This window comes from Cyprinodon variegatus, unplaced genomic scaffold (genome assembly GCF_000732505.1).
Source record: "Cyprinodon variegatus isolate N-32 unplaced genomic scaffold, C_variegatus-1.0 Scaffold765, whole genome shotgun sequence".
Lineage (NCBI taxonomy): Eukaryota > Metazoa > Chordata > Actinopteri > Cyprinodontiformes > Cyprinodontidae > Cyprinodon > Cyprinodon variegatus.
Window position 1 is genome coordinate 315,545 of NW_015151218.1, and position 26,998 is coordinate 342,542.

At 37.6% G+C, this 26,998-nt stretch overlaps 1 protein-coding gene across 1 annotated transcript in view; it reads left to right on the plus strand.

Moving 5' to 3' along the window:
• The first annotated feature begins 13,070 nt into the window (after positions 1-13,070).
• Positions 13,071-26,998, plus strand: part of LOC107098274 (leucine-rich repeat-containing protein 24-like) — a 21,737-nt gene continuing 7,809 nt past the window's right edge. Inside the window, exon 1 of the mRNA XM_015395852.1 lies at positions 13,071-13,381. The gene's annotated coding sequence lies outside the window, so the exon portion shown is untranslated. The remainder of the gene's footprint in view (positions 13,382-26,998) is intronic.

Sequence of the window (26,998 nt, forward strand, 5' to 3'; positions counted from 1 at the left end):
GTGAGACGTTTGCTGTGGTCTGGTTCCATTGGGAGCAGCAGTACCAGCAAAGGAATCACCTAAGCGGGCTCTGGATCTTCTGTTTGCCACAACCACTTGGGACACTCAAAGTCAGTTCCGTACAGCACAAAGACTTTGTAGAATCTTTACCTTTGTGATGCTTACAGAGCTGGTGAGAGATCCTTTAGGGCGCACTCATCTCAATGTGCAGTGATCACAGGCAGGGAAGGCAGACAGCAACTCAGTGGTTCAGAATCTCAACTGGCTCAAAGCACAGAAGATACCTTTCAGGGAGGCAGAGCATCTGGCCAGAATGGAACTGTTTGATAGATTGATAAGCAGAGATTAAACACTCCTCATCCATTCCAGCAGAACGTGTGGCACCAGCAAGGTGATGTTGGGTGTAAGCTCAAAGCTTCTTCGAAGAGCTGGTTGCCACCCTTGTCAGCAATACTTATAATAAAAATAAATAATAATAATTTAACTTACCTGATCTCACATTGGAGAAATTTATCTCTACATTTAACCCATCCCCTTGAGGAGCAGTGCACTGCCATTGTGTGGTGCCTGGGGAGCAGTGTGGGGTTAAGTGTTTTACTCAGTAACCCAGAGTAGAAGCTGTGGGGATTGAAAGGGGTACTTGCAACCTTCTCAAAGCACAAATCATTGCTCTAACCACTAGGCCAACACTCCCCAAAACTGCACCTCTTGAGTTTTCCAACACGTGGGAGTGATGGCCATCTGGAATGTTCGGGTCTCTCTGTGCGTAAGACACTGCGCCCCTACCAGGTTCCCTGTGTCATCTGCTCAGCTTACCTCTGCCTCACTAGGTAAGCTCAACGTAAGAATGAGACTTGATACTCAACAATCAGACTTTTTGTCCTTCTTCTCCCTCCACTTGTCCTCAGGGAGATGTTTCTGGGTCTGTAGAACCATTTTACCAGGAAAATAGAGGGCATGCTTGAAAGATTTCAGGTCACGCCTCTGGGGTTGAGAGGTTTTACCAGGTCAGGCCACTGGAGGTCTTTCTTTGGAGGCCCGTCAGATGCATAGTGTCTCCTTTTCACTCTAGAGGGGGTTGAGGATGAGTTTCCACAGCGTCCTGCATTAGAGGGGTTTGATGACAAACCTACTTTGTAGTATTATTATTATGTTCTTGTTTACTTGCAAGTACAAGTTTGCCAGGGTCAAGACCAAGCCTGCATAGCTCAAGCCTACTTTCAAGGCTGCTAAGCTGCAGCAGGACTCCAGGTTTTTTTTTCCCCTCTGTTTAAGCAATCTCCAAAGTGCTTCATACACTCCTTGGGTGCCAGACAGAACCAATTTTCTGTAAGTTTAGAACTCCTGATCACTCGCCGGAACTTTGGGTATTATTTTTGTTTCTGGCCCTCCTTCCCATGCCCCGCCTCTTGTCATTTTGAGGTTGTTTTGTGGACTTTGGAATCCATCTTTAAGGCAGAGGTTCTGTCACAATTTTGGTGTTTATTTTTGGTTTTCACGTGAATTTAAGTTTTTTTGAACCCTTGCTTTAACTGGTTATGTCTTTTGATGTGTTAATGTTATAATCTTAATTTTTTTTTTATTCTAATCATGCCTCTGTTCCCTAATAAGTATAATTATTTCCACCTGGTTCTTTTAACTAGTGCTATTTTTTTATTGTGCTTCATATGCTATTCATGAGGTTCTGTTTGATTAATTTGTTACGGATTAATAAATCAATAAATCTGTTTAACCCACTGAAATGTCTTGAAATGCCATCTGGGTCCGCTCCACAAAATTTCAGTCTTGACATTAGAACTACTTCCTGTTTTGGAAGAAGATGTCTAACTTGTGTTAACAGTGCAGGCAAGAAACCAAATGAGTAAACAGTCTTGTTTAAAAAAATAGAGCGACTGCAATTTCACTTGTTGCAATAAAACAACAAAAGCTTATTGAAAAAAAAAAATTCTCTGCTGGGACCTCACCACATTGTTGTTGGTGCAAAAAGAGAACGAGGAAGCCTACCATTAACACAGATTTGTTTATTTTGTGTAAAATAAACATTTGGCCCTATGAAAGAAGACATGAGACAAAATCCCAAAAATTTGCAAATTTTAACACAATCATACAGTTTTAGCAACATTTACCTCAAGGAAAGTGCAGGTAAAGATTATTCAAGTCAAAAATAGTTACCAAAAAAAAAAACCAGATGATACACTAATTAATCTCAGTTTTAAAGATGTGTTGCTTCTTTAAAACAACTTTGGCTGTCTTGAAAAATATCCTCCAGTTGACAGATTTATTCAGAATCAGACGTTGAAAGCATGTTTTAAGAAAAAAAAAATGTGACTGATTTAAAAAAAAAGCCCCCACCCTATGTGTAAAACAGAACGTTTTTTACTTGATGCAAAGCTTACATCCACTGACATATCTGATGGAAAGGAGACTTTTCTCCACAGATCAGTATAATCCCCTTATCCTCTGATCCTACATGTCAGAATCAGTGACAGCTGTCAAGGTGTGAGGACCAAGCCACAGTGTGCTGGATGACAGCATCATCCCCAGTGTGTGTTTGGCTATGTATTTGTCAGTTTGTGAGGACAATTTTCCAGAAATATGCTACATTTTGGGGCACTTAAAGGCCTCTGTGAGGACCAACTACTGGTACCTATAAAGAAAACTTCTCTTTTGGGTTGGGGTTTGGGTTTAGAAAAAGGGTGTGGATTGAGTTTTGGTTGGTTTAGGGTTAGTTGTGCACTAGTAATGGTTAGGGTAAGGGTCTGGGTTAAGACATAGAAATGAATGGAAGTCAAAGGAAAGTCCCCACAAGGATAGGGGGACTCACATGTGTGTGGGTGAGCGTGTGAGTGTTTGTGTTGTGGGATAACTGCAACAGAGCCTAATAACATAAGTCTTTGGTAGCTTGTGTTCAAATGCGTTTGACAATCCCCTCAGTGATTAGTGGAACAAATGTTTGCCTGTCGCTTTACAGCTGTTGTTTTCCATACCATTTGTAAAAGCTCTCATGTCCTGCATGCTTTTTATTGGGAGATCATCTCATTACATGGTTTGAATGTGTGGGTGTAACCAGTGTATGTTTTGCATTAAATCGCTGTTACCTTCCCAACTATTTACTTGTGTATATGATATTGAATCTAAGCCATGAAAATCAGTGCACAAAAAAACAAGTGTGATGCCTTCACCTGAATATTATTTCCACACATTTATTTGTTAATTATCCTCCTTTATATTGCTATAAAACATGTAAACTATTATGGTCTTGTTTTGTCAGTTCTTCAGTTTCCATCTGACTGACTTAGTGTAAATCCTGTCATCTTGGTTTATTTTCTACCTGTTTGAAAATCACTCATACTTGACAGTTTTAATAACAAAGAGATGAATTAATCAATTACAATTATATTTCCTACAATGACAAAGCATGTGTCGACTTCTACATTGAGCTTTTTTTTCTGTGTGTGTGAGTGAGAGAGAGAGAGAAAGAGCGAGACAATCTTCTTTTCACATGAGGTTCCTGGACTGCAGAGAAAGCAAATGGAAACAAAGACACTGTTTGAAGATCAGAGGTGGAAAACCCTCAAAAGCAAGAACAGCACTGATCAGCAGTTTTTTTAAATAGCTTCTTTAGAGGTATTTTTATTTACCGTGCAAGTTGAGAGGTGTAGCAAAAGCAATAAAACTCGCAATTACAGTACCTTAAAATCCAGGGAGTTGCTATGAAAGGATGGATTCCCAAATTTGTGTATATGTACCCATGTTATAGAAACTTTTCATTAACAACATATACCTAATCATGGACCCAAATAGAATTTCCTTCTTGGGACCAATTGAGTGGTACTCACAATTACCCATAAGTCCCATAATGTAGCTTATTTAACAAATAAGTTCTTACATTGTCCCCACTAGGTAACAAAAACAAGTTCATATACCTCGTTATATGTATAAAAACACACACACATACCTGTGTCCATCTTTCTTCTGTATATGTAGTGAGGACCATGTGTTCAATGGAGCCTAGGCGCAAGTTCAACTGAAGAAACTCATTGCTTTCCTTCATCCACCTACGACACAGCCAATCAGCTTTGAACCACACCTCCACGAAAGCCAATCGGCATCCAAAGTTCACCTTAAAAGGCGTCCGATATGCAACCGTCTGCTCCTGTGCACGGGCGGCGGATGCGCTTTGTGAATTCAATCAGATGACACCGTTTCAACCCACCGTCAGCCTCTTTCACTGTCGCTCCACACTCGCTCATCATGGACAGGTTTTCTCAACCTGTGTTATCCAACTGGACCTCCATCTTCCAGGTCCCTGAGTGAAGCTCTAGTATCAGCTTACACAGTCCACTGGATCTTTCCATAAAGCTCAGCAGACCGTCTCGCTAACAGCAGTCTACAGACTGACCAACTTCATCTATCTCCACTCCACCACCAATTTCAGGCCTGGGGGGGAAACAGCCCTATTCTCTGCCTCTGTTCATACATATCTATCAAAATGAAGCGCTATATTTCCTGCCGAGGTCTGAGCGCCAAAGACAAAGTAATTGTATCAATAAATTTCTCCTAATTGTCTTTTCTCTTCGTGTGAGTTTTTCAGATCTAACAATTGTTAACTTTTATTGGTTTTCAGTCATTTTCAACCCTTTCTTAACCTAACTCTAAAGATAACCCTAAACATAACCATTACCAGTCCATACCTAACCCTAACAGAACTGACACCTAAGACCTAACCATTAGCAAAATGGCTTGTGACGACCAGTCAAAATGCCCTCACTTTGTAAAGATGTTTATAAAAACTGAAACTGGTCCTCACTCTTTTTCTTACAACAGGAGTGTGAGTGAGAGAGAGACAGAAAGAGAGAGAGAGTTCAAGAGATAGATAGGTATATATAGATATATAGTTACATCTATATAGCTGGATCTATTTATACCTGGGAACAGACCATAGATCAGTCCTCCTCCGTTGGCTTCAGAGTACCAAATGGGATGGGGACAAGTTCAAGTGCACTTCAGCAGTTGGACAGAGCTGAAAAAATGGGTAGTGGAGTAATTGTTCTGCACATATAAAGCTTTAAATTGGTGACTACAACTTTATGAGCCAAAGAGTCCTGCCCTGGGGGAAGATTTAAGTTCTACTAAACATGCTTTGTTTAAAAAGTTAGTGTCCAAGTAAAACCATAATGTTACTTACATGCATGGTAATTGCCCAAACACTGTTGTTTAACACATTTTGTGTTTCCTGTGAGCCAAAAATATCAGAAACCAGGTGTAGGAAAAGCTGGTGAAAAGGAGCAGTTGGTGTTTCAGGCATTTAAGTATGATGTTAATTACACTGATGTGAGTGAAAATAAGCTCATCATTAAAATCAAGGCTCAAATATGCACACAGCATCACACACACACACCATTTCAAAGACACAGTGTGATGAAAGCTAATGTGCTTGCTCTGACACGGATGCCTTCTCTACCTACATACATCTAGCCATCTTGGCATGAGTACTCCAACACACAGAAACCTACACACACACACAAACAGCTGGTATTCAAGCAAAGATAAATTTGGGTCAGTGTAGTTTTAAGCACAGTGATGCCTGCTTAGTGTGTTGGAACCAGCATCAAAGGGAATACACCGCACTGAGGCGTATGCATACAACTTGTGTTCTTCCAAACCAGACAGAGCCAGGTAAACCAGAGCATGGTTGTAAGCAGTGCACATGAAAGTAAAAAAAGTTCATACAAAAACGTCTCCCAAATGTCTCATGAAGTATAAATGTAAGAAAGCTAACACTAGCATATAAGCAAAACCACCCAAGCAGTCATTAAGAACACTTAAATTAATCCTCAATTTCACGAGACAACACAATCTAAACTAATTTAAGAAATTATATTCAGTTGAGCATCCCAGTCCAGATTTGCAAAGCCTACATGGAAGTGTTTATGCTTGTTACCTAAAGCCTCTTGTGTTTTCACAAAAAGATTAAACTTCTATAAACCTCAAACCTTGTTTCTTTCTTTTTATGTTCAGTTTTCAGGTCCAGATTTGGATGTTTTAGTTGGTTTAGTCAAATCTCTTGGATAAGAGCAGCTGAAATGAGCATTACTCAATAGCTGAGCAGGTTCAGCCTTAAAAACAGGGCAAGAAATTCTGATTTGAGGGGTGGGGCATGTCAGAACAGAATTGCTTCTCCTGTGTATCAATGAAGTTCGGTTAAGTAGATTTTGGGTATATGAGGAGTAGGCCTCTTTGGTGCCTCTCCTTTTAGATTTCTGCCAGGGAAAGACCCAGAACTGCCTGGAGGAAAAATATATTTCTTGGGAAAAGGATGTCAATCTGATCTAATATAAACAGAGGATTATGAATGAATGAATGAATGAATGAATGAATGAATGAATGAATGAATGAATGAATGGATGGACGGACAAACTGACAAACAAATTAATGAATTTTCTCATAATAGCTTTGCCTCGTCTGTTCCTATTTGGCTGTGACACCATCCTGGAGAGAATTATCAGCTGCACTGCTTCCATCAACACCCTTGTTTATAGATGCTGGAGATTGGCCTGTTTTCCAGTGTAGTCCTGTTTCTCTTACCGTGACTGGCTGGATGTGCTCTCTTCATCCTCTGACATGGGAGCTGGCTCGGAGCTCGTCTGCCTCACACTGAGCCTGGTTCTGCTGGAGGTTTCTACCTGTTAAAGGGGAGTTTTTCCTCTCCACTGTCCCTACAAGCATGCTTAGTGTGAGGGATTGCATTTGAGTCAATGAGTCAACTGGTTTTCCTTAGATAGAAAACTTTGAATCAATTTGACTGTATGATCTGTTTGAACTGTTAAGTGCCTTGAGATGACTCAAGTTGTGAATTGGCGCTATATAAATAACCTGAGTTGAATTGAATTGGATGATTTAATTATTTAATTACCAAATGAATGAAGGCAGTTCAGGATGATTAAGAAATACTTGAAAAGCCCTATTTTTTAGGAGGCTCTTAAACAAATGCTATATTTAGCTAGTAAAGGTATTTGAATGAATGAATAAGATATGGTTCATATTGTCTTTCACTGTATAAAAAATGCTGCCACACAATCAGTTTCCAGGAGATGGAGGTATCCTCATAGCTTCTGTAACCAGGTGCTGTCAAGCCTGATGAGCAGTTTTTTAGAAGCTAATTTTATCCACAAAACAGTACAACTCCACAACTACCTCCTTCCTGATTTCAGAGTAATCCTCTGAGACGCAGATACAATAAGGTGTTTAACTTAAAACAATCTTTAATGATTGCCTTATCAAGACTTGACCAAAATTAGAAGAAATAAGGTGATAGTATGAAAGTGCAAATCAGAGTCAGAAACAAGCTTACAAAGAGAACAGCATAAGGAGAACCACCTGGAAACCAGCAAATAAGCATGGAAATGGGAGGTTTTGAGCAAGACTGAAAGACCCTCAGGAGTATCCAGTATTTGCATGGGTTGGGAACGATTGCTTGTACAAGAAATCGTTACAACTAATTAACTAAATGTGGAGTAGCTGATTAAGAGGAACTGTGGGAGAATGGTTTTTACATTTTTCTATTTCATTTCTAACCACTACGAAGCACTGTTAAATAAGAAAAAAGGGACACAAGAATTTATTAGAGTTAAAATTATTCAATTTTTTCGACACGCTTATCCCTACTGGGGTCGCGAGGGGTGCTGGTGCCTATCTCCAGCATGTCAATGGACGAGAGGTGGGGTAAAACCTGGAGTCCATTGCAGGGAAACACAGATACCAACAGGACTACAACCATTCACTCACATCTAAGGAGAATTTAGAGAAGCAAATTAGCCTAAAAGTCATGTTTTTGGATATGGGAGGAAGCCGGAGTACCTGGAGAGAACCCATGCATGCTCAGAGAGAACATGCAAACTCCATATAGAAAGTCCCAGAGCCGGAATTCCAACCAAGAACCTTTTTGCTGCCAGGCAGCTGTGCCACCCACTGTGCCACTGTGCAGAATTGAAATTAAAATAATGTAAAGCCAGACACATTGGAAACAGTTGGTATGTACAAGTTATAGGGGGTATACAGTATACAGTAGGGGTATACAGTCCAAAAAAAACAGAAGCCAGAGTAAACTCACAGAACTCCTTGTTCTGGATCCTGAAGATTTTTACTGTTCTTTTGACATAGACTTTGATAATGTTTAGTGGAAACTACTACCACTACATGAATTGTTACAGAAAGATCTACATTTATCAAATTAATACATCCAACAACTGAAGCCGGTGGAAAAATAAAATTGTGGTTGTTTTTTAATTTGTTTATCACAGTATTTGGCTATATTTGCTATAAAACTGTGTGGTCTTGATAATTATTTACTAGTTTGACATTAATTAAATCAGTTGAAGTTTTGAAGGGTAAAACAGTCAGCAGGGTAAGATAAGCCAAATAACTTTTCGTCAATTGTTTTTATGTTGTTTGTTGTTTTGTTTTGTTTTTTTGACTTTTTGTGAGGTTTGCTTTAGCAGGTCATGAGAAAAAAAAACACCTGATTGATCAGCAATTTCACTTAGGCTGCATTAACATCTGACAGGTACATTTGCTTTTTGTTGGTAAATTGCTTGAATCAATTATATATTGCCTTTAACAGGTTTCTATTGTGAGTTTGTGAAAAATAGGCAGATGAACCGACCACAGCCAAAAAGAACAATAAAAGTAGAAAAGATTAACGCATCCTAATATGGCTCAGGTTTATATGATCTATGTTAGACTGAATAAAAAGTGTCTGCTGTTCTTGAAATTATTGAAAACTAAATTATGGAAAGGAAAAAAATAGTTCCAAAAAGATCACTAATGGTTTTACAGTAAATAAGGATGAACATTCTACCTGAAATTCCTTATTTATTCTCTCATCCCAAAGGCAGATTACCCTTCTTTCATATAAATGGTCAGTCATCCTGTTGACTGACTGAGTGAGCCATGAATTTCCACATGGCCCAGTGCTATTTGAAAAATAGCACAAATCATTTGACAGACAGACAGACAGACAGACAGACAGACAGACAGACAGACAGACAGACAGACAGACAGACAGACAGACAGACAGACAGAATAACTAAATCATTCAAATCCAACACAAATATTGGTTTAGATTAAAATTTATATTAAACTAGTGATAATAACTTTGGTCTATGTAGCTTTTCTTTCTTTTATTACATCACTATTTTGACAGTGTATTTAAGGCATTGTAAGTGCTGTGGCATCGACACCAGCCGTGGAAAGATAGAACTAGTAGAAATCAGTTTTAAAGAAAAGATGTTTATTATGAGTAGACGTAAAGGTTATCTTTTTGATAAAACTTTTAAGTGAAATGGCCTTGATGGCTTAAATGTTACTGTAGGTCATGAAGATAGTTTTTTTCTCAGTTTGCTGTCTTTATTCTCTATGTTTGCGTTTGTAGATATTGCTGCCATTAACTGCATCTTTATTTTCTGTCTCAGAAAAATAACTCGACTCCCAGCTGACTAAGGCAGATGGCGCTTATTTAAGATAGTTCTTGCACTGCTACCTAGTTATTTTTTACTGTTACTCTGCCAGTATGTGCACAGTCAGAATTTAAGTTTGCAACAAAGTTAATACTTGATTCAAATTTTTGAATCCCACACAGTTTTCTGATTCATTTACCTGATTTAAATCTGAAACCCACCATATTGGACTCAATGGTAGTGGGGTAGTGAGGCATACTGTAGGACTAAATTGGCACTAATCACCTTATAACATAACATATATTAGTATACTTATATTTTTGTGTGTAAATGAAAAACAAGATTTTGTTTTTTAATATAGGGCAACTTCAATTTTTGTTTGCAAAAGACATATTTAAGAATGTACAAGCCTTCATAACCTCTCAATATTTTGAAGACTTCCTATTACCCAAAAACCAATTACATGCAATCTTTTTTTTATTTTCAAGCACTTAGGTGACCTTAGCTGTTTATATATTTTCCTTTTTTTTAAAGCTAATTAGAGTGCAAAGGATGTGTAGTTATTAATACAGCTCGAGGTACATGGATCATGGGGGGAAAAAAAACAAAAAAACAAAACAGAAACCAAACTAATATAAATATGATTCTTACATGTTAATTTTTAAGGGCCATGATAAAATCAACCTTTTTCGTTTCAGTCTGTAGTTGTTTCATTTTTTTTTTTTTTTTTTTATCGACAGAAAGCTGGATGATTACTGGTGCCCACGTAAAGGTTTTTTGGGTTCATCTGTCCAGTATGATTATGTAAGTCAGCAACTGTGCCACAGAATTCCTGCAAAACACAGGAAATTAAGCCCCAGGCAAAAATAAAAAATAGACTATATCCAACAGACCATGTAAAATATATTCAGTGAAAGTGTAAGTGAGCAAAATGTCTATATTTCTGATACCCCTATAGCATAGCGCATCGCTTAAGTATTGATGCCTATTTAGTTATCAAATAATCTTTCTCTAAACAATTCAGTGTTTTTATTAGGATGTGTTTTATTTTCCAACACAATGTGGTTAAAGCTACAGTGTGTAATAATTACAGATATTTACAGAAATGTAATACATTAAACTTAAGTACGTTGTTTATCATCATCTAAGAAGTGAATATATAAACATATATTTATGTTTTTGGATCCTTAGAAATTGCTATTTATATATACAAAGGAGTGGCCCTCACATTTATTGAGGCAAACATCTTTGCACCATAGCAACTAGCTTTTAGTCCTGTTTCTCTCCTAGACAAAGCAATGGGCTCAGATTTTACTGTAACAAATTGTATATGATCTTTTTAATCTTTTTACAAAAAGTAGCCCAGAACTTATTGTCCCAACTCTTCCTAGAAAAAGACACAATGTAGTTAGTTCAACATTATCTTCTTTAAATAGAAGCACTGTTTAATAAATAAAGCTTAAGCAAAAAGTCACTCTTATCAGCTTCACCTGAATCATCTGCAATGTCCCTCTTTCAGCTTCATCCAACCGGTGTCAGGACTGCACCTCCTCCAGAGCCAATCATCTTTCAAGATCCACTTCATTCAGCCCCTGGTCTAGCTTCTCTCCCGTACACAAGCAAACTTTCATCCTCCTCTGCCCCATCTCCTCACTCACTCTCCAACTATTTTAAGTCCCACTCACCATCTGGCTTACACCACCAGTATCTGGGCCATGGATGAAGACTACTCTAATGGCAATTCTCACCATAAAAGTCTTCTGCTGGGGCCTAAGCGCTGAATAGCTTGTTTCATTTATGTGAATATCTGTATATCCGCATATATCTCCTTGAACCTCAGTCGGCCTTGGCAGATGGCCACTCACACTGAGCCTGGTTCTGCTGGAGGTTTCTTCCTGTTAACAGGGAGTTTTCCTCTCCACTGCTGCCAAATGCATGCTCTATGTGAGGGATTGCAGAGAGTCAATGAGTGTATGCAGTCAGCTGGTTTCCCTTAGATATAAATATATTGTCTGTGTTACATGTAAAAAAAATAATTGAATTTAATTTAATAAGACTTTTCTAATTGCAGATTTTCTAAGTGTTGGTCTTTCCATGTTAAAATATTTTCTATGTTACTTTTTTCTGTGTTGTCTGTCTTTTTGAACCCCCAGTCAGCTTCTGCAGATGATTGCTCACAATTCACCTGGTTCTGATGGAAGTTTCTCATTATTAAAAGGGAGGTTTATATCTCAACTTGCATGCATACTCGGTGTTAGGGATTAAAGCAAAGTCAATGACACAATGCAAGCTAATGTCAACTGTCACTTCATGCTCATCCTGGGAGAGTGAATTCCAAAAAGTCAATGACTCAATGCAATTAGCTAGGTTTTTTTAGGTAGAGAACTTTTTAATTACTCTGTCTGATTTTGTAGAATTCTCTGTATAAAAAGCAATGAGATTGCATGTGTATTAAATTGGCATAACATAAATGAAGTAAACAGAACTTAATAGAATTCTTAGATTGCTCTGATCTTAGCCCATTCATCATCCCATAAACAGAGGGCATCTCCCCTGTCTCTGCAGAGAGAAAGTGTTGATTCAGCAGGAGGCCTCCACTGTTATGTTTCAACACTGAAATAGTGTCTATGTGTATTGTTTACTTTTATCCCCGCTTTGCAGGTGGGCCAAAACACCTGGCCTCACTTGACCAGAGCATCATTCCACAAGCTTTAGATAGCCCCAGTTTGTGGAAAAACTCAAATAAGTCAACTCAACGACTTTCTATGGCTGCTTCTAAAAGATACTGCCAATCTTTTATAAAGGGCAAACATTTATGAAATCCATAAATTAAAGCTCTATAGTTTTTTTATGCATTTTGGCTATTTTTCTTATTACACATCTCCTTAAAAAGATACAGCATGTCTTTTCTTTTTATCCATTTCTTTGCGTCAGTTTTAGCTCATGCAATCTTAGTAAAACACAATAAAGTTAACAGATAAAACGTGATTAATTTGGGACAAGTATACAGTAAATGCTTTTTACAAGGCACTTTACCACGCCTGTACCGTGGGCTTTCTCCAGGTTATATAAAGGTCGCCGTTCAACTTGAGTTCCCTCGTCCTTCAGCTGACAGAACTGGGACTTTTCACATCAGTTCTACTGCAGTTTATCCCTTTTACTTATTACTTTTCGTGCCTACAGCCGGAAATACAGCTCAGAGCATGTGTCTTTCAGCGTCAAAGCGTGGAAGATCACATTTGACCAGAACGCACTGTGATGACAGACGGGGCCCCGCTGTCCGTGGTGCTGAAATCACTCTCCTCTCTCTCCAAGTGGTTTTGTTTCAGCGGAAAGTGGCTTTTCTTCCTCCCCGCGAAGACACACACTTTAAATTATCTATTGCAATTAATTTCACGCACAACCGAGACAGCACAATAAATGGTTTAAAAGTGAACAAATGAGAATAGAGTATATAGAACCCATTCCTCCCACCCCCTCTTTCTCTGTTTTAATCAAATTCAGAGATGAAGAGAGAGAGAGGGAGAGAAAAAAAGGGGGCGGGAGTCCATTCAAGCAGAGATAATTAGAAGAGTGGGTCACTATTGGTGGAGAGCATCCGGTGGAGGCAGGAAAAAGGAATCAAAGCCGCATAACAATATCAGAGTGAGAGTGGAGCATCATCAGCGCTGACGTCCAGTTTATCCGCTCAGCTTCCACTTCAAGCGGATGGGCTGTAAGTCGCTGCTCACACAATCAGCAGAGAGGCAGACAAGCGAAGAGGAGAGACTCTCCGCGGTGATTTCAAGTGGGACGCAGCAGCTTTTTCTTTTCTCTTTTAGTATTATTTATTTTATTTCTTGGTCTCAGAAGAATTGTCCCTCTCAAGTCGTTCGAGCAAGTGGGGAGTGCTGCGGAGCTCAATAGTGTTCACCAGGAAACGGGTAGGTGTCTCTGTTAGTGGATAAAAAAATAATTAACGGAGGAGGCATCGTAGGCTACTCCTGGGATACTAAGAATGAGAGGATCTTTTATTATTTATTTCAAAACATTGTGACCTTATTTGATGTGTGACAGGTTTAATCCCTCATTGCAAGAAGAGAACGCTTTCCGGTTGATGGACACAAACTGTCGGGGGAAACAAAAACAACAAGCGAGTTGTTTTTGTGATAACAGTAATTGCACGACTGACGTGGTTGAAGTTAAATGGAAAACACAAAACACGATTTAGAGCCAAGTATGAGAACTGAACTGTTTGACTTTTTGTTATGCGTTTTTTTAGGCTAATATATAATTGCTGGAAATAATGCTTGGAGAATGTATAGCATTATGGGTGGCAGTTGATATGATTAAACTAACTAAAGCACCTAAATCTAAGTGGATGTTGGGATCTATTGTTATTATTATTATTTGCATTATACAATTTTAAGTAAAATTGTTATGTCCCTTAAACATCATCGCAATGATCAAATGAAATGTCAACAGTTGGTAAAACAAACAAAGGTATGTTAAGGAGTCTTTCTTTTTAACAAAATTACTGATATCCTAATATATACCTGGGAAAAGAAGCATGCAGAGCCAGTATCACAGGAGCTTCAACATAATTAGCAATGGGTAATGGTGGCCTTTTTTATATCCTTCATTGAACTCCTCTTTCGGTTTTATAATTTTGACAAAAGCAGAGAAACAGAATTCTCTAGAAGCACAATTATTGCTAGGCTTCCACATTTTTTCCTGTTTTACTTGTTTTTATTTAGTAATTTTTTTATTAGGCCTTTAGCATGTTTGAGAAAACTTTTAAGTTGTGATCAATGATTCCATGTTTCCCATATATGAGCTAAAAGAGATCCCAATTTTCCCAAGGTATTGGACCCTTAAAGATATTTGCACCATGTACAGGAAGTGGGCTGGTAAGGAAGGTAAAACAAGAGCAATAAGAACCACTAGGTCTTTAAACTACCGTATGTATAAGATTTGTCAAAAGCCATGACAATCAAATCTGTGTCTATGTTCCTGAATCCCACAGTCCTAACTCCACTGCAAAACCTTCAGGTTGAGTTCAAGAAAGCCCAGAACTGCAGAAAACTAGAGACATTGAGAAAAGAAGAATAAGCAAATATTACTTTCTCTGTTGTAGCCAACTTTGTAAAATGCTAAAGTAGAGGACTAAATACTGTCCTTTTTGCAAAAAGAGGTTGTACAGGGTATTGGTGGCAAGATTACTCATAATTAAGCCACCAGTTGTTTTGTTTCAATCAATAACTTTGTTTTTCCCCTTTTAAATGCATTCTAGTTAGAAGGTTTTTTTTCTTAAATGTTTCCTGTGAGGTTACCCTTTTGAATAAAAACTCCTCTCTAGTTTATGATTATTGAGACACTTTTCTAAAGGTTGCAAAGCCATTTGTTCTGGTCAGTATAATGACTTTAAAGCTGCTTTTATAAGAGCATCTCACATACTTAGAGGGAGAGAACAAAAAACAAAACAAAAAGAGCTTTGAATCATACTTTCCTCAATAGAGGAATAGAGTTAGAGAACATTTCATTTTAATTTTAAATGGACTAATCTAGTCAATCACCAACTGCATGTTATTAGAAAGCAATCTTCAAACCTTGCAAAATTGAAAGCCTTGGATTGTATTCATGACCCAGTACTTTGACCATTGCAATTATTAGCGTATTAGTTGTTGTTCGAAGCTGTATTACATGGTGCAGTTACACAATCTAACACAATGACTGCTTGAGTCAGCTCTTGGATTGACTGTTATAATTTGCTGCCCATTGCACTTTCTGTCACTCTTACAAATATTGGAGTTCAGTAAATGCTTGGTTGGAAAGGCACAACATTGATTCAGAAGTTCAGTTGGAGTGAAATACCTATTTTTTGGTCTTGTGGTCGCATTACAGGCAAAAGTTAAGTCCAATATTATTTAAAATGTGTTTTATAACTGTATTTGACTGGAATATAAAAGTAACGCTGTTGTCATTGGCAAAGGGAGCTTAAGTTGCTCTATGCTGAGCGCAGCAGACTCACCATAGGAATCTGGCAGAAACATTGCAGTGACACCTTAGGAGTTGCCAGGAGCGATATGCTATGATTAGGTTAGCAGTTGCTTACTGTTAAATATTACATTTCCCTACAGGAGGACCAGTATGCATTCTCATTGCCAAGGCTCAGCATTGGTGTTTCTTCCCTGATGTCAAAGTTGTAAATGCACATCTCTGCAGTTAATTGCTATTCTGCACAGGAAGCCTCGTAGAGCCAAGCAGCGGGCCACTAGAAAGGACTTCGTTTGTTTGACTCCAAGGGTGGGGGTATCTGCCTTGCACTGATGGATCTGTATGGACAAGTTGACTCCTTAGGCCTGCAGAGATTGTTAATTTTTCATTGGCTACTGTCTGCCAGACAACGATAACTGAAATCTCTCTATAAGCTGTAATTGTATTGCTGTCTCAGTTCTGGTCTGACTGTGGGTAGATAATGGTAAATACAAGCTGAAATGAGAGACGTCTGAAAAAAGAAACTGACCCAAAAAATCTTTCACAGCTTCATCATTCCTGTCTATATGTATGACTGCATAGATAACCCCAATATACGCTCATGCCTTGGTGTAATTTGACAATCCTTCATCCATCACTTGGAGTCAGCAGTTACTGTCACTTCCATGGCAACAATGAAACATAATTTCTGAGGATTCATTGACTCCTGGAGACACCATTGCACACTCAATATTGCAGGAAGGCAATACACTGGGTCGATAACTAATCATTATAGAGGCAATATCCCAATTTTGTTTTGGAATGCAGATTTGATTTTTCTCTTTTATCATCTGATTATTATCTCAGCTACCTTAAGAAAATGTACTTTTGCATTATTCATTTATTTCTACTTTTCCAACTGGAACACAGGAAAAACAAGTTTGATACAAAACAAAGCTGAATCAAAGAAAGACATTTCCACAGGTACAAAGAAAGAATAAATTGTTCTTCTCAGTAGAAGAGGATGTGGCTTTTCACATCCATCATTCAACTTGTCGGATCTTATTTATCCTTTACATCGTGAAATCACAGCTTCAGTGAGCAGCCGTCATATGGAATAGCTGTATGTAAACGGATCTGTGTCTTATAGGGTCAGACAGAAGTGGAAGGAGAAGATTGTAGCAAGCGCAAGAGAAAATAGAGCAAAAGAAAATCTTAAAAAAGAGCTACTCATTTTGATCATGTGCAAACTACAGAGTCAGTACAGCAGTGTATGAATCTCCTCTGGTCAACTCCAGCAATCAACACTGTCTTGACGGGTGACACTGGTTGGGTCTCAGGATAAGGCCTGGGGATATCTTGTTTTAAAAGAACATATCTTCAGGAAAAGCAGGGAAACCCTGAAAAAAGCCCCAATTGACAGATTTGCCCTCTGGAAAAGGGAAAACACAAAGAAACTACAGACAGCTGCTGCTGAAAACAATTATTATTACGTACACTGGATGAAGGTCCCTTGCAAAAATATTTCCTCAATGAGCGTTTTAAAGTTTGTCCTGCTTCAAGCATAAAATTTTATACATTTTCCTGGGATGATATGATTTTTTTTTTCTTTCCCTAGGATCATGAAAACCAAGGAGCAAACCTGACTGGTCAGGGATACACATGTGGAATTTAAAGCAGGGCTAGGTTTACAGTTCTGAAGTTAGAGCAGCTGCAAAATTATAAAGACATTGCCATCAGATATAAAAGATGGCTGAGTCAAAGAGAGCATTAATTAAGAAGAGCATTTAGCATTAAGAGGTACATACGAAGTGTTGAGGGGTCTCAAAGACCACAAGACCAGAATCTTCCATTCCACCATTAATGCTCTACTTACAAATCTGGCCTTCATGAAAGATGAAGATAGGGCAATAATATGGAGCATGGTGCTTTGGTAAGGTGAGACGCAAGTTTAACTTGCACATGCAAACACTATCCATGGCAGGTCACCAAAAATACAGGCACCCTGTTTTGGTAGGTCTCTTCAAATATCTGGCTTTTATAGAAGAGCAGCAAAAATCAAATGATTGCTATGCAGCAGCTAAAACCCGTATGAATTCAGCCAGACGCAAGGGACCCCTCTAACATGTGGAAAAAGATGTTGTGGTAAAATGAGACCAAACCTTTTGTCCTTATACAATGGATGATACAGCGCATACCTTTAAAAACACCAACTTGACAGTGAGAGATGCTTTTGGCAACATTATGCTATGCAAACACTTTTCTCCAATAGAGTTAAATACAGTTCAGTGTTTATGGAAGATGGATGGAGATAAAAAATACAGAGCAATCAAAATAAAAGAAACCTGACAGACTAGAAAATATTGAAGGCTGCAGTGGAAGCTCATTGGATGCTGTTTTTATTTTAGGAGCTTCATACTCAAATGTAAATAGATTTATATTTTAACCCGTTATCATATTTTTTAGCTCTCAAATAAAGAAGGAGAACATTTATTTCTATAGGAATGTTGGTATGTTAGGTAAGTTACAGTAGTTTACATAAAACCAAAAAAATAAAATAAAGAAAACAAAATAATGAGGGTAGTTTATCAGCTCAGAATCATTGAAGATTTTCCCTTAGAAGAATCAGTAAAATGCAAATAAAACACAGCAAAACAACTAATGTCTGATAATGAAATCAGCTGTTTCTGCATACCTAGGGAGGCAGCTGGTTTCAAATCTGGGGAGAATTGACACTAGTGGCTGTCTCCCTTGTTTACCTCTGCTTCAGGGAACATGAAAAGAGCATGTTTTTCATAATCTGATGGCCATAAATAGGTTATACCTCGCTCAAAGCCCTGAAATGGATTCAAGTCTGGGATCATTAGAGTTAATTTCTAAAATCTGTCCTTTCAGAAACCAGTGCTGCAGTGATGTGTTTAGATATGTGTGGGGTATTTTAGTTAGGACTCACCAGCAGAATTTGGAATGAGCTGCAGCTGCCTGATTGATTTTATACAGACCAGTAAAGATACCATATCCGTAATCTAACCTGCTTTAAATAAAAGCATGCTAAAGTTTTTTCTGTATCCTGATTTGATCGAAAACCTCTTAGTTTCACAATGTTTTCAGATCATATACGGCTTTCATGTGACACTAGATGCTGGCTTAGATGTATAACTGACAAATGATGCACATTAGGATATTATCAGAAGCATTTGAATTAATTGTATCTTGTCTACCAATGCTATGATCAATTCTATCAAGAGAAAAAACTAAAGGGAAAATTGAGATTTCTCAGACCTATCTACTTTTCATATGATGCTCATAGCAAAACATGCTCTTCTAAAAAGCTTTAAGGACACATTTTCCTTTCTTTGTGTGGATGCAGCTTGCCAATGTCAGTTATGCATATATGAATAAATGCAAGGAAGATTTCCCCTAACAAAATCTGTATGTATGTATGTATGTATGTATGTATGTATGTATGTATGTATGTATGTATGTATGTATGTATGTATGTATNGTATGTATGTATGTATGTATGTATGTATGTATGTATGTATGTATGTATGTATGTATGATTTTTGATATTTGATAAAAGCTGATACAAATTTTGATTCAGGACATGGAAAAGGAAAAACAAATAGCCTGATGTTTAATAGATTAGAGATTTCACAAAAGTGAAATGAGATCATCTCTCGATTTGTACCTGAAATGTTAGATTTTTTTTGTTTTTTCTATTGAATAAGATTTTTGTAGGCTGTAACTGAAATCCTATTTTCTACAGGATCGATGGATATCTAGAAGAAATACTGCTACACTTTTTATTGGTGGTTTTATTAACAGAGGCTAACAAACATAACTAATAAATGATCTCTGCAAAGATTATTTTTATTATTGAAGGTGGACAGCTCTGTTTGGTGCCTGTTTGGGGTTTTTGTTTAGGGTAGGAGAGATTATTATGTTAAAAAAAAAATCAAGTCACATCAAGAGGGTTCTTTTTTTATTCTAATGGGTGCATATTCATACTCTGGACAACACACCACATGAAGGAATTTTAAAGTCAGATAAGTTTTTATTTCATTCACAGTCTTTTACCTCTGAATGAATGGAATTTGAAGAGATAAATCTTTTTCACTGTTTTACAATCTGCTGCAGTGTATTATTGTAATAATACTTTTGAAATGCCATCCTAAATGACATTTCAAATCTTCAAGTGTAGGTTTTTACTTCTTAATATACTGGAAAAGGGCCCGATCAGTTAAGAACATCTCAGAGAAGACATTTTTCTTTCATTTCTTTGTAATTACTTTTGTACCTGATGTGTTTTTAGCTATAGAGAGGACAGTTAGGACCTGATTAAAAAAAAAGGATTTCCCTCTGCTGAGATTAAAGGACATGTTTTTTTTTACATGTATTAAATTTTATTTGCTTCTTTTGGATGTGAAATGTGCAAGGACATTGCATTTTCACTACATTTCATATAAAATCTCAAAGTAGGTTACAATTTGTATTATTACTTGAGAACAGATTAAGTCCTTGATGGCATTTTTGCATATTTTGTAAAATTTGTTTCTTCATTTGTTTATATTTCATTTTATCTGTACGTATACATGTGAATATGTATGCACAGATGATGTTACCAGGACTGGACTGCTTGTGCTACACACAGCCCAAACACTGACAGAACTATTTTGGTTTTAATCTGTTAATACTGCATGTATTTCTCAGTGGAATGATATAATCCCCACATGGCTCAGTGTTGTTTTGCACAGTAAACAGAGATGCAGTATGTGTGTTATTGATAACTGTGTAATGGTTTGGAGTGCTTAGGGGGAAACCTCCAAAATCTGATTTTCTGGGTTACTAGTTGGAAATACAAACGCTGAAATTGAGATCAGGTATAAACTATCTGTTAGCTCATCTGACAGGTCCTATATGGTATATTAGTGGAACAAACTGGGATGTACAACTTGCATCTCTAAAGAAGTTTCTTTAGGGTTTAAATATACAAAATCAAGAGAAGTACTTTGTAATCACCTTGTATTGTCATGATAAAGCTATAAATATGACCAACTAAACGCGTTCACTAACTGGATTTAGCCATGGGTGTGACATAAATCTTTAAGATGTTGTTCTCTGCACTTTTTCTGCACTGCTCAATCTTAACTCTAATGACAGCCCTACCTGTTAATTAATATCTTCAAGCAGTAATTTACTATGGGATCTCATAGACTGTGGACAGAGCAATAAAGCTTATTTACCAATATTTAGACACGAAACAAAAAAAAAAAAACAACAACAAAAAAAAAACACAAGGGAACAACAGATGGGATAAGAAAAAGCAAAAATGCATTTATATTCTTGATCCCTATACAAAATTGCTGTACAAAACAGTGATGCTTAAAAAAGCGATGCACATACATCATTAGATACCTATAAGAGCATGAACATGTCAGAGATACATTTTACTAATAATTACATACCAGACTTGAGCAGTCAGAAATAATTTATATAAGGAAAAACAGGGCTTTGTTTACTAGAACAAATACTGTAATAAGCTCACACTATTCACTCAATTGTTTTTATTTTCACAATAATTTATTTTCTATCACACTGATAATGTTTAATTTCTGTTGTGATACTTTTCTCTGTGAATATCCTTCCTGTCTCTTTCTCTCCTCAAAAAGATATTTCACATTTTGTCAGCCCTGAAGTTGCTCATATTTTTGAGCTGTTGACAAATTGCATCACCAAAATAACTGTTTTATAAAAGCTTTGTGAACTAGCGCTCAAAGCAGACTGAAACGAATTTCTATGCATTATAATGCAAAGAGAACCCTACGATTGCTCCTATCATAGTAAGATGATTTAGGCTCTTTGTAACAAGCATACCATCAGGCACTGAGAGATTTGTCTTATAGCCGGCCATCTAGACAGCAGCAATTTGGTTGATTGTGTTCTCTTATTAAGAGTCCTCATTAGTAAAACCTTTTTTGTACCATTCTAATTTTATATTGATAGATGTATCTGTCTTCGAGAGTCCTGTGAATGTTGTTGTTGCCTCGAGCATTATTGCTTGGAAGTCATGCATTTTTCAAAAAAGCTCTGGCAATGTTGCTTCTGTTTCATCAAACAGATAAAGCACCAGATTTAGAGGAACGCAAAGAGGAGAGAGAGGGGGAAAATGCGTGAGGCTTAAATGAGATTTCAAATCTCTTTTTAAGCTTTGAGCAATCACAGTGTGATGTTACAATCACCCCTGTCTGAGCAGTGGCTGCAGAAAAATAAATCTTCCGTGGAAAATGGACATTGATTGTGCTGCCATACAGTTTGCCACTGTGCCTGTCACTAACAATTATCTGACCCAAATCAAATGGACTTAGATTAAAGAACAAAAACTAAAAAAAAAGAGCGCTAGGAGACAAAATATGTTTGTTAGTCTGTTTTCTTCCAGGTATAGTCACAGCTGTAGTGCTCTTGCTTCATACAGCTTCAAGTCTTGCATCAGTTTTACTGTTTTATTAACTGTCTGATGCCAAAGTTGGTGTTATTCTAAACCTGCTTTATCTGTATTGGTCTTATGCTATATAATGGAAGATCCAGATCAAGGTGACAATTAAAAGTTTAAGATCACAAAACAGGTGTAAATATCATGCAAAGAAAACCTGGAAAAATCCAAAAAGCTGTGTTAAAAAACTTTGTTTAATAAAGAAGAAAAAAAAAATAATTTAACGCAACATGGCCCCTTTTATCTTAAAGGCACACCATGTAACTTTTGGCCGCTAGCTGTGCTAGACCTGTAACTGCCTGTATTTTGTTTCTGCTAAACATCGAAAATAATAACAAAGATATATGACTGTATACAAGGAGCAAAGTGTTACCAGTCTAATAATAAAGTTGAGAAAAGAAAATCGGTTTTACACCCGGCTTCCTCTTTCAGCCTGCGCCAACGAACAAACTACTATCCAAGATGGACTCTTGTTTTTCCTCACACATGAACCCTTTCACTTCCTCTCTTTTAAGAATCTTCCTCAGGTGTAAACTTTTTCCTTGCCTCAGTCATGACCAGTGGTCAAACAGGCAGAATAATAGCCTTAGCTCCATGACTATATAAGAGCCTGTGGCTGTAAAGCAATATATGTTCCTCCAGGTCACATGACCTGTCCAAGGACGACGTGGTATCTCCCAACTTACATAGACGGTATTTCAAAAGGGGAGCCCTGCTTGTAGCATTGATAGTGTATATTAGCCTGAGGAATCATTTAAAATAACTCACATGCGTCAACTCTTTAGGTCACAAAGTGCATGTTGTGCCTTTAAATACCATTTTTTAGGTGACACAAAGCATGTGGGAGAACTCCCAATTGTTTGCTGAGTTAATTTAATTCTTTAAAGAGTTTCTAAGTGTAACTAAGCACCTTAGGATTAGAGCATGGTATCACAGGTAGATGACAGTCTAACTTTGACTAGGCCACTTCAGAAGCTTTATTTTTTTCAGTGTCTTAAAGTTTAACTTTCTTGCTTTAGAAATTTGGCTCTATGAAAATATAGGCCTGTCTCATTTTGTCAACCAAAGTTTTCACCATCTTATCTCCCATGGGTGCCCATTTTGCCCAGCCCCTTTCCTATTTTTGAAAACATAAACACTGACTCCTACCAAGGCACAAAGAATCTCCAGTTATATATATGCCATACTGGATACTTTTGTGAACTCCTTGATGAGTTGTCAACGCAATGATAATGTCCTTGAACAAGCTACTAGGAATAACTATTTCATGTTTTATCCTCATCTCAACACAATTTCTCTAACTGTAGATCACTTCAGACTCTCATTTTTAGACTGATAGATAATATTGACTCTGTCCCTTATCTTGAGTCTCATTCAGTTCGGTGCATGATGTGTTGCTTATTTTGAATGTTTAGCTAACTTCATGTTGTCAGGTTCTATCTAAAGATTCTATTTAAATAATTTTTTGAGTGTACAACCATTAATTGGTCTAGTTACTGCAACTTATATGGGCTCCCTAAAAAAAAATCTGTTCAGTCTTTTAACAAAGGTGACATTTACTTCTCAATTACTTCTTGTTTGGATAAGATCAAATGACAACTTTCTATTTATCTAAAAATTTTGAAATTTCTGGAAGAGCTGTATAATGTTAAGAGACATTAGTGTACAACAAATGACTCCAATAAAGGAGAGAAATAATATTTTTCAGTCTTAACAATAAAAAAAATAACTCATACCATTAAGTTTTTTATAGTAAAAAATGTCTGCGTGGAAAGTAATACAAATGAAACTCAATGGAAACTCAATCCATTTGATATTTTCCCATGGGGACTCTCCAATTAGTTATTGTAATACATAGTTAAGATGCTTTGTTCTGTAAAAACAAAACAGAAAATTAATTCTAATACCATAAATATATTAATTATATTTCAAAAGAAAATGACATTGACAACAATATAATTTAATGCCTGTCAATTATTTTACCTGTCATTTATATTAAAGCATAAGGTTTTGTTTTCCTTTTTACAACTGGCTTGTTGGCCCTACCAGCAACTACCTGGATTTTTCCAGGGCTGTTTATTATGAGAACTTCTATAAAGCAAACATTCATGAAGTTTTTCAGAGCATGAGGAGACGGATGGGGGGTTTTTAGCCTAAATGTTCCAGTGGGAGCAGCGGTGGGGTGCTGCTACTGCTCAGACGGTGATTCTGCTAGAGGCAGTCTGACAAGCGAGCTGCAGACACACATAGGCACACACCCACACATCTACACACACAATAAGACAAAAAAAGATGCACTCATTTACTCTGTTTCTCTTCAACATAGACATTAACAAATGCCAACCGACCTCCCCTCCCCGTCTTCTTTCATGTTAGAAATCGATAGCTGCAGAAGCCGAGTAGGACAGGGTAGTTGTGGAAAAATAAAGAAATCAATGCAGACTTATTAACTGAGCCGGGCTTCCTTTACCACTCACACAAAAATTTGTGTGGGCGCCTGTGTTTGACTTGTAGGTGAATGATGATGTTTCTGCTGGTTGTGGACATGAACTGGGAGTGTGTATCCTTGTGTGGGTGTGTGTGTGTTTTCCTTAGTTGATGGTGGTCAGTGTTTGTGCACAACTGCCACTTTGTAAGCATGCCACGCACGTGCTTAAGCATGAGGATGTGCACAGTCCTGTGCACTGAGACAATCTCTCAAAGTCAGTGTGTTTTTCTTGGGTTACTGCCACACAGTCGGGTTAGCGGGTTGGCCTCGGTCTATTTGTGGACAAAAGAATGCTCTAAGACAAATGATCTAGCACCTGTCAGTCAGACAAGAAGGATAGGGGATGAGAAAAGGCACAGGTCAGAGACTCAGGAAGGGAGAAAATGATTGAAACTTTCAGGGAACTGTTGAGGGGAATAACATGAAAAAAGGGAACAGGAGTTAAAAGTTTATGTGGGAAAAGAGGGAAAGAAGTTCGAGTGAAAAAGAATTTAGCAATTTAGCTCAGGGTCATCAGATAGCTCAAGTGCCTGTAAGCAATTTTCTGTGGGAAATGACAGCTCCTATTTCTGCAGACTTGTTTGCCTAACAGCGGCTCACGGGAGCCCTGGCTGGCCTTCAGGTCCTGTGAGCAGACCTTCTCTCATCACAGGAGTTACCATAACAACAGATGAGGTCGACCTGTACGGGTGGCAGCAAAGGGATGTGAACTTTGTTTCTGCCTCCAGCTCTTCAGCTGTCTGCATCGTTTTCAACACACTGACACCCACTTTTGCCTGGATAAAAATTACCATAGAGTAGCACATTCACATCTCCATTGTTTTAGGTTTTTTTGCAGGGAGCGTTTGGCATTAGCAAGGCAATGACTGCTGAGGGTTTATTTGGATTGTATAAATAAAGCGGCAAGGTGAGAATAAAAGTGGCAAATGTAATTTCAGGAACACCTGGCTAAACAATCCCTGAGCTAATCTGAAGTGAAGTGTTTGCAGAACCATGTGAGGATGCTGGAGGTTGCTGTGACGTACGCTCTGATTAGATTTCCTTTTGGCATCCTATGAATGACATCTGGCATGGCAGACCTTTACAGCTGCTCTCTTTTGACAGCCTGATCTGTGTACATAACATTAAGCTTTAATTATCCAATTTACACATTTTGAACTTGCTGTAACCATTAATTTAATGCTGACCTGGTTTGTTCTCAAACTGAACAACACACTTCCTTCCATAAAGCTGCTGACAGTGCCTGGAGCAGCTTCACTAACAAGCATCTGATTGTGCAGATTACCGTATGTTCTACAGAGGAATACTAGTCTCTTATGAACAAATTGACTATTCTAAAAACCTAACACATGGTCAAGAACAGATACTTAAAGCCTTATCTGAAACATTTGGACCCCTAGTGCGCTGGAAAATAATTTTGAATAGTGCTATTTAAACAAATCCTCTGTTTTGGTTTACCTTCCTGGTCATGCTGTCATTTCTGTTCGCATCCCATCAGGCTGTCATCACACTTTATCGGCAATATCATTCAATCAGGGGATTATCTTTTTCCTCTAATGAAAAAGTGGAGAAGAGAGATGCTGTTTCGTCCTCATAGCTACTTTTAATTTACATTTTATGCCGGTGGTCCATTCTCTTTTGTAAACCTTTTGAGATGGTTTGCAGCGCTGCTTGAACTTTTTTGCATAACAATTAAATGCATTGTGTTGCATTGTGCGTGTGTGCCAGACTAAGACTAAGCCCATAATAAATGTGAGCTCGAAGCAAAACGTTACCAGGCATTGGTTTTTAATAATAAAATAGTTTAAACAGGGGTAGTTAAAGTTTTGATGAAATAAGGGAGCATGGACTGTCATTGGATGTCTGCCTCCAGGAAGTGGTACTGTTTATATCAAAATGTATACAGGGGTTCATTCAGGGGTTGAAGGGCTGACAGTGAAGATTTAACCAATTATGTCTGGAGAATTTTAGAACTAATATCTTCCTGACAATTTTCAACAACAAAAATCAAGAACTCCACAGTTATCAAGCCAAATTTTTGTATATGTTTAAAGATAATATATAGAGTTATTTGTCTAATCTGATGTTAAATAGCCTACTTGAAATTCCTGACCACTTTGCAGTTCCTCCATAATGTAAGAAGGTAAGTAAAGTTTATTTGTATAGCACTTTTCACAGATGAAAATCACAAAATAAAACAAGGTAGAATACAATGTATATTAACATTTTAAAAACAAATGGAAACATACAAACAAATCCATAAAAACACTTGTCTAATTAGAAGTCTGCTTGAATAGCAGTGTCTTCAGTTGCTTTTTAAAAGAATTAACAGAATTCATACAGCGTAAAGAAGGAGTCAAAGCATTCCACAGCCTCGGAGCCACTGCCTGAAATGAACAATCTCCTCTGGTTTTAAAACTGGGTTCAGAACCCGCACATTAAGGACCTCTAGTGGAAAGGGTTGCAATCATTTGTATTTTAGTTCACTAAGTCAAAACTGGATGATGCATATTTGATGCAAAGTTGACCTTTGCCTACATCTCAAGTATTACGCAGCCTGTAACAAATTTTTTTTTTTTTGGGGGGGGGGGGGGGGGGGGGGGG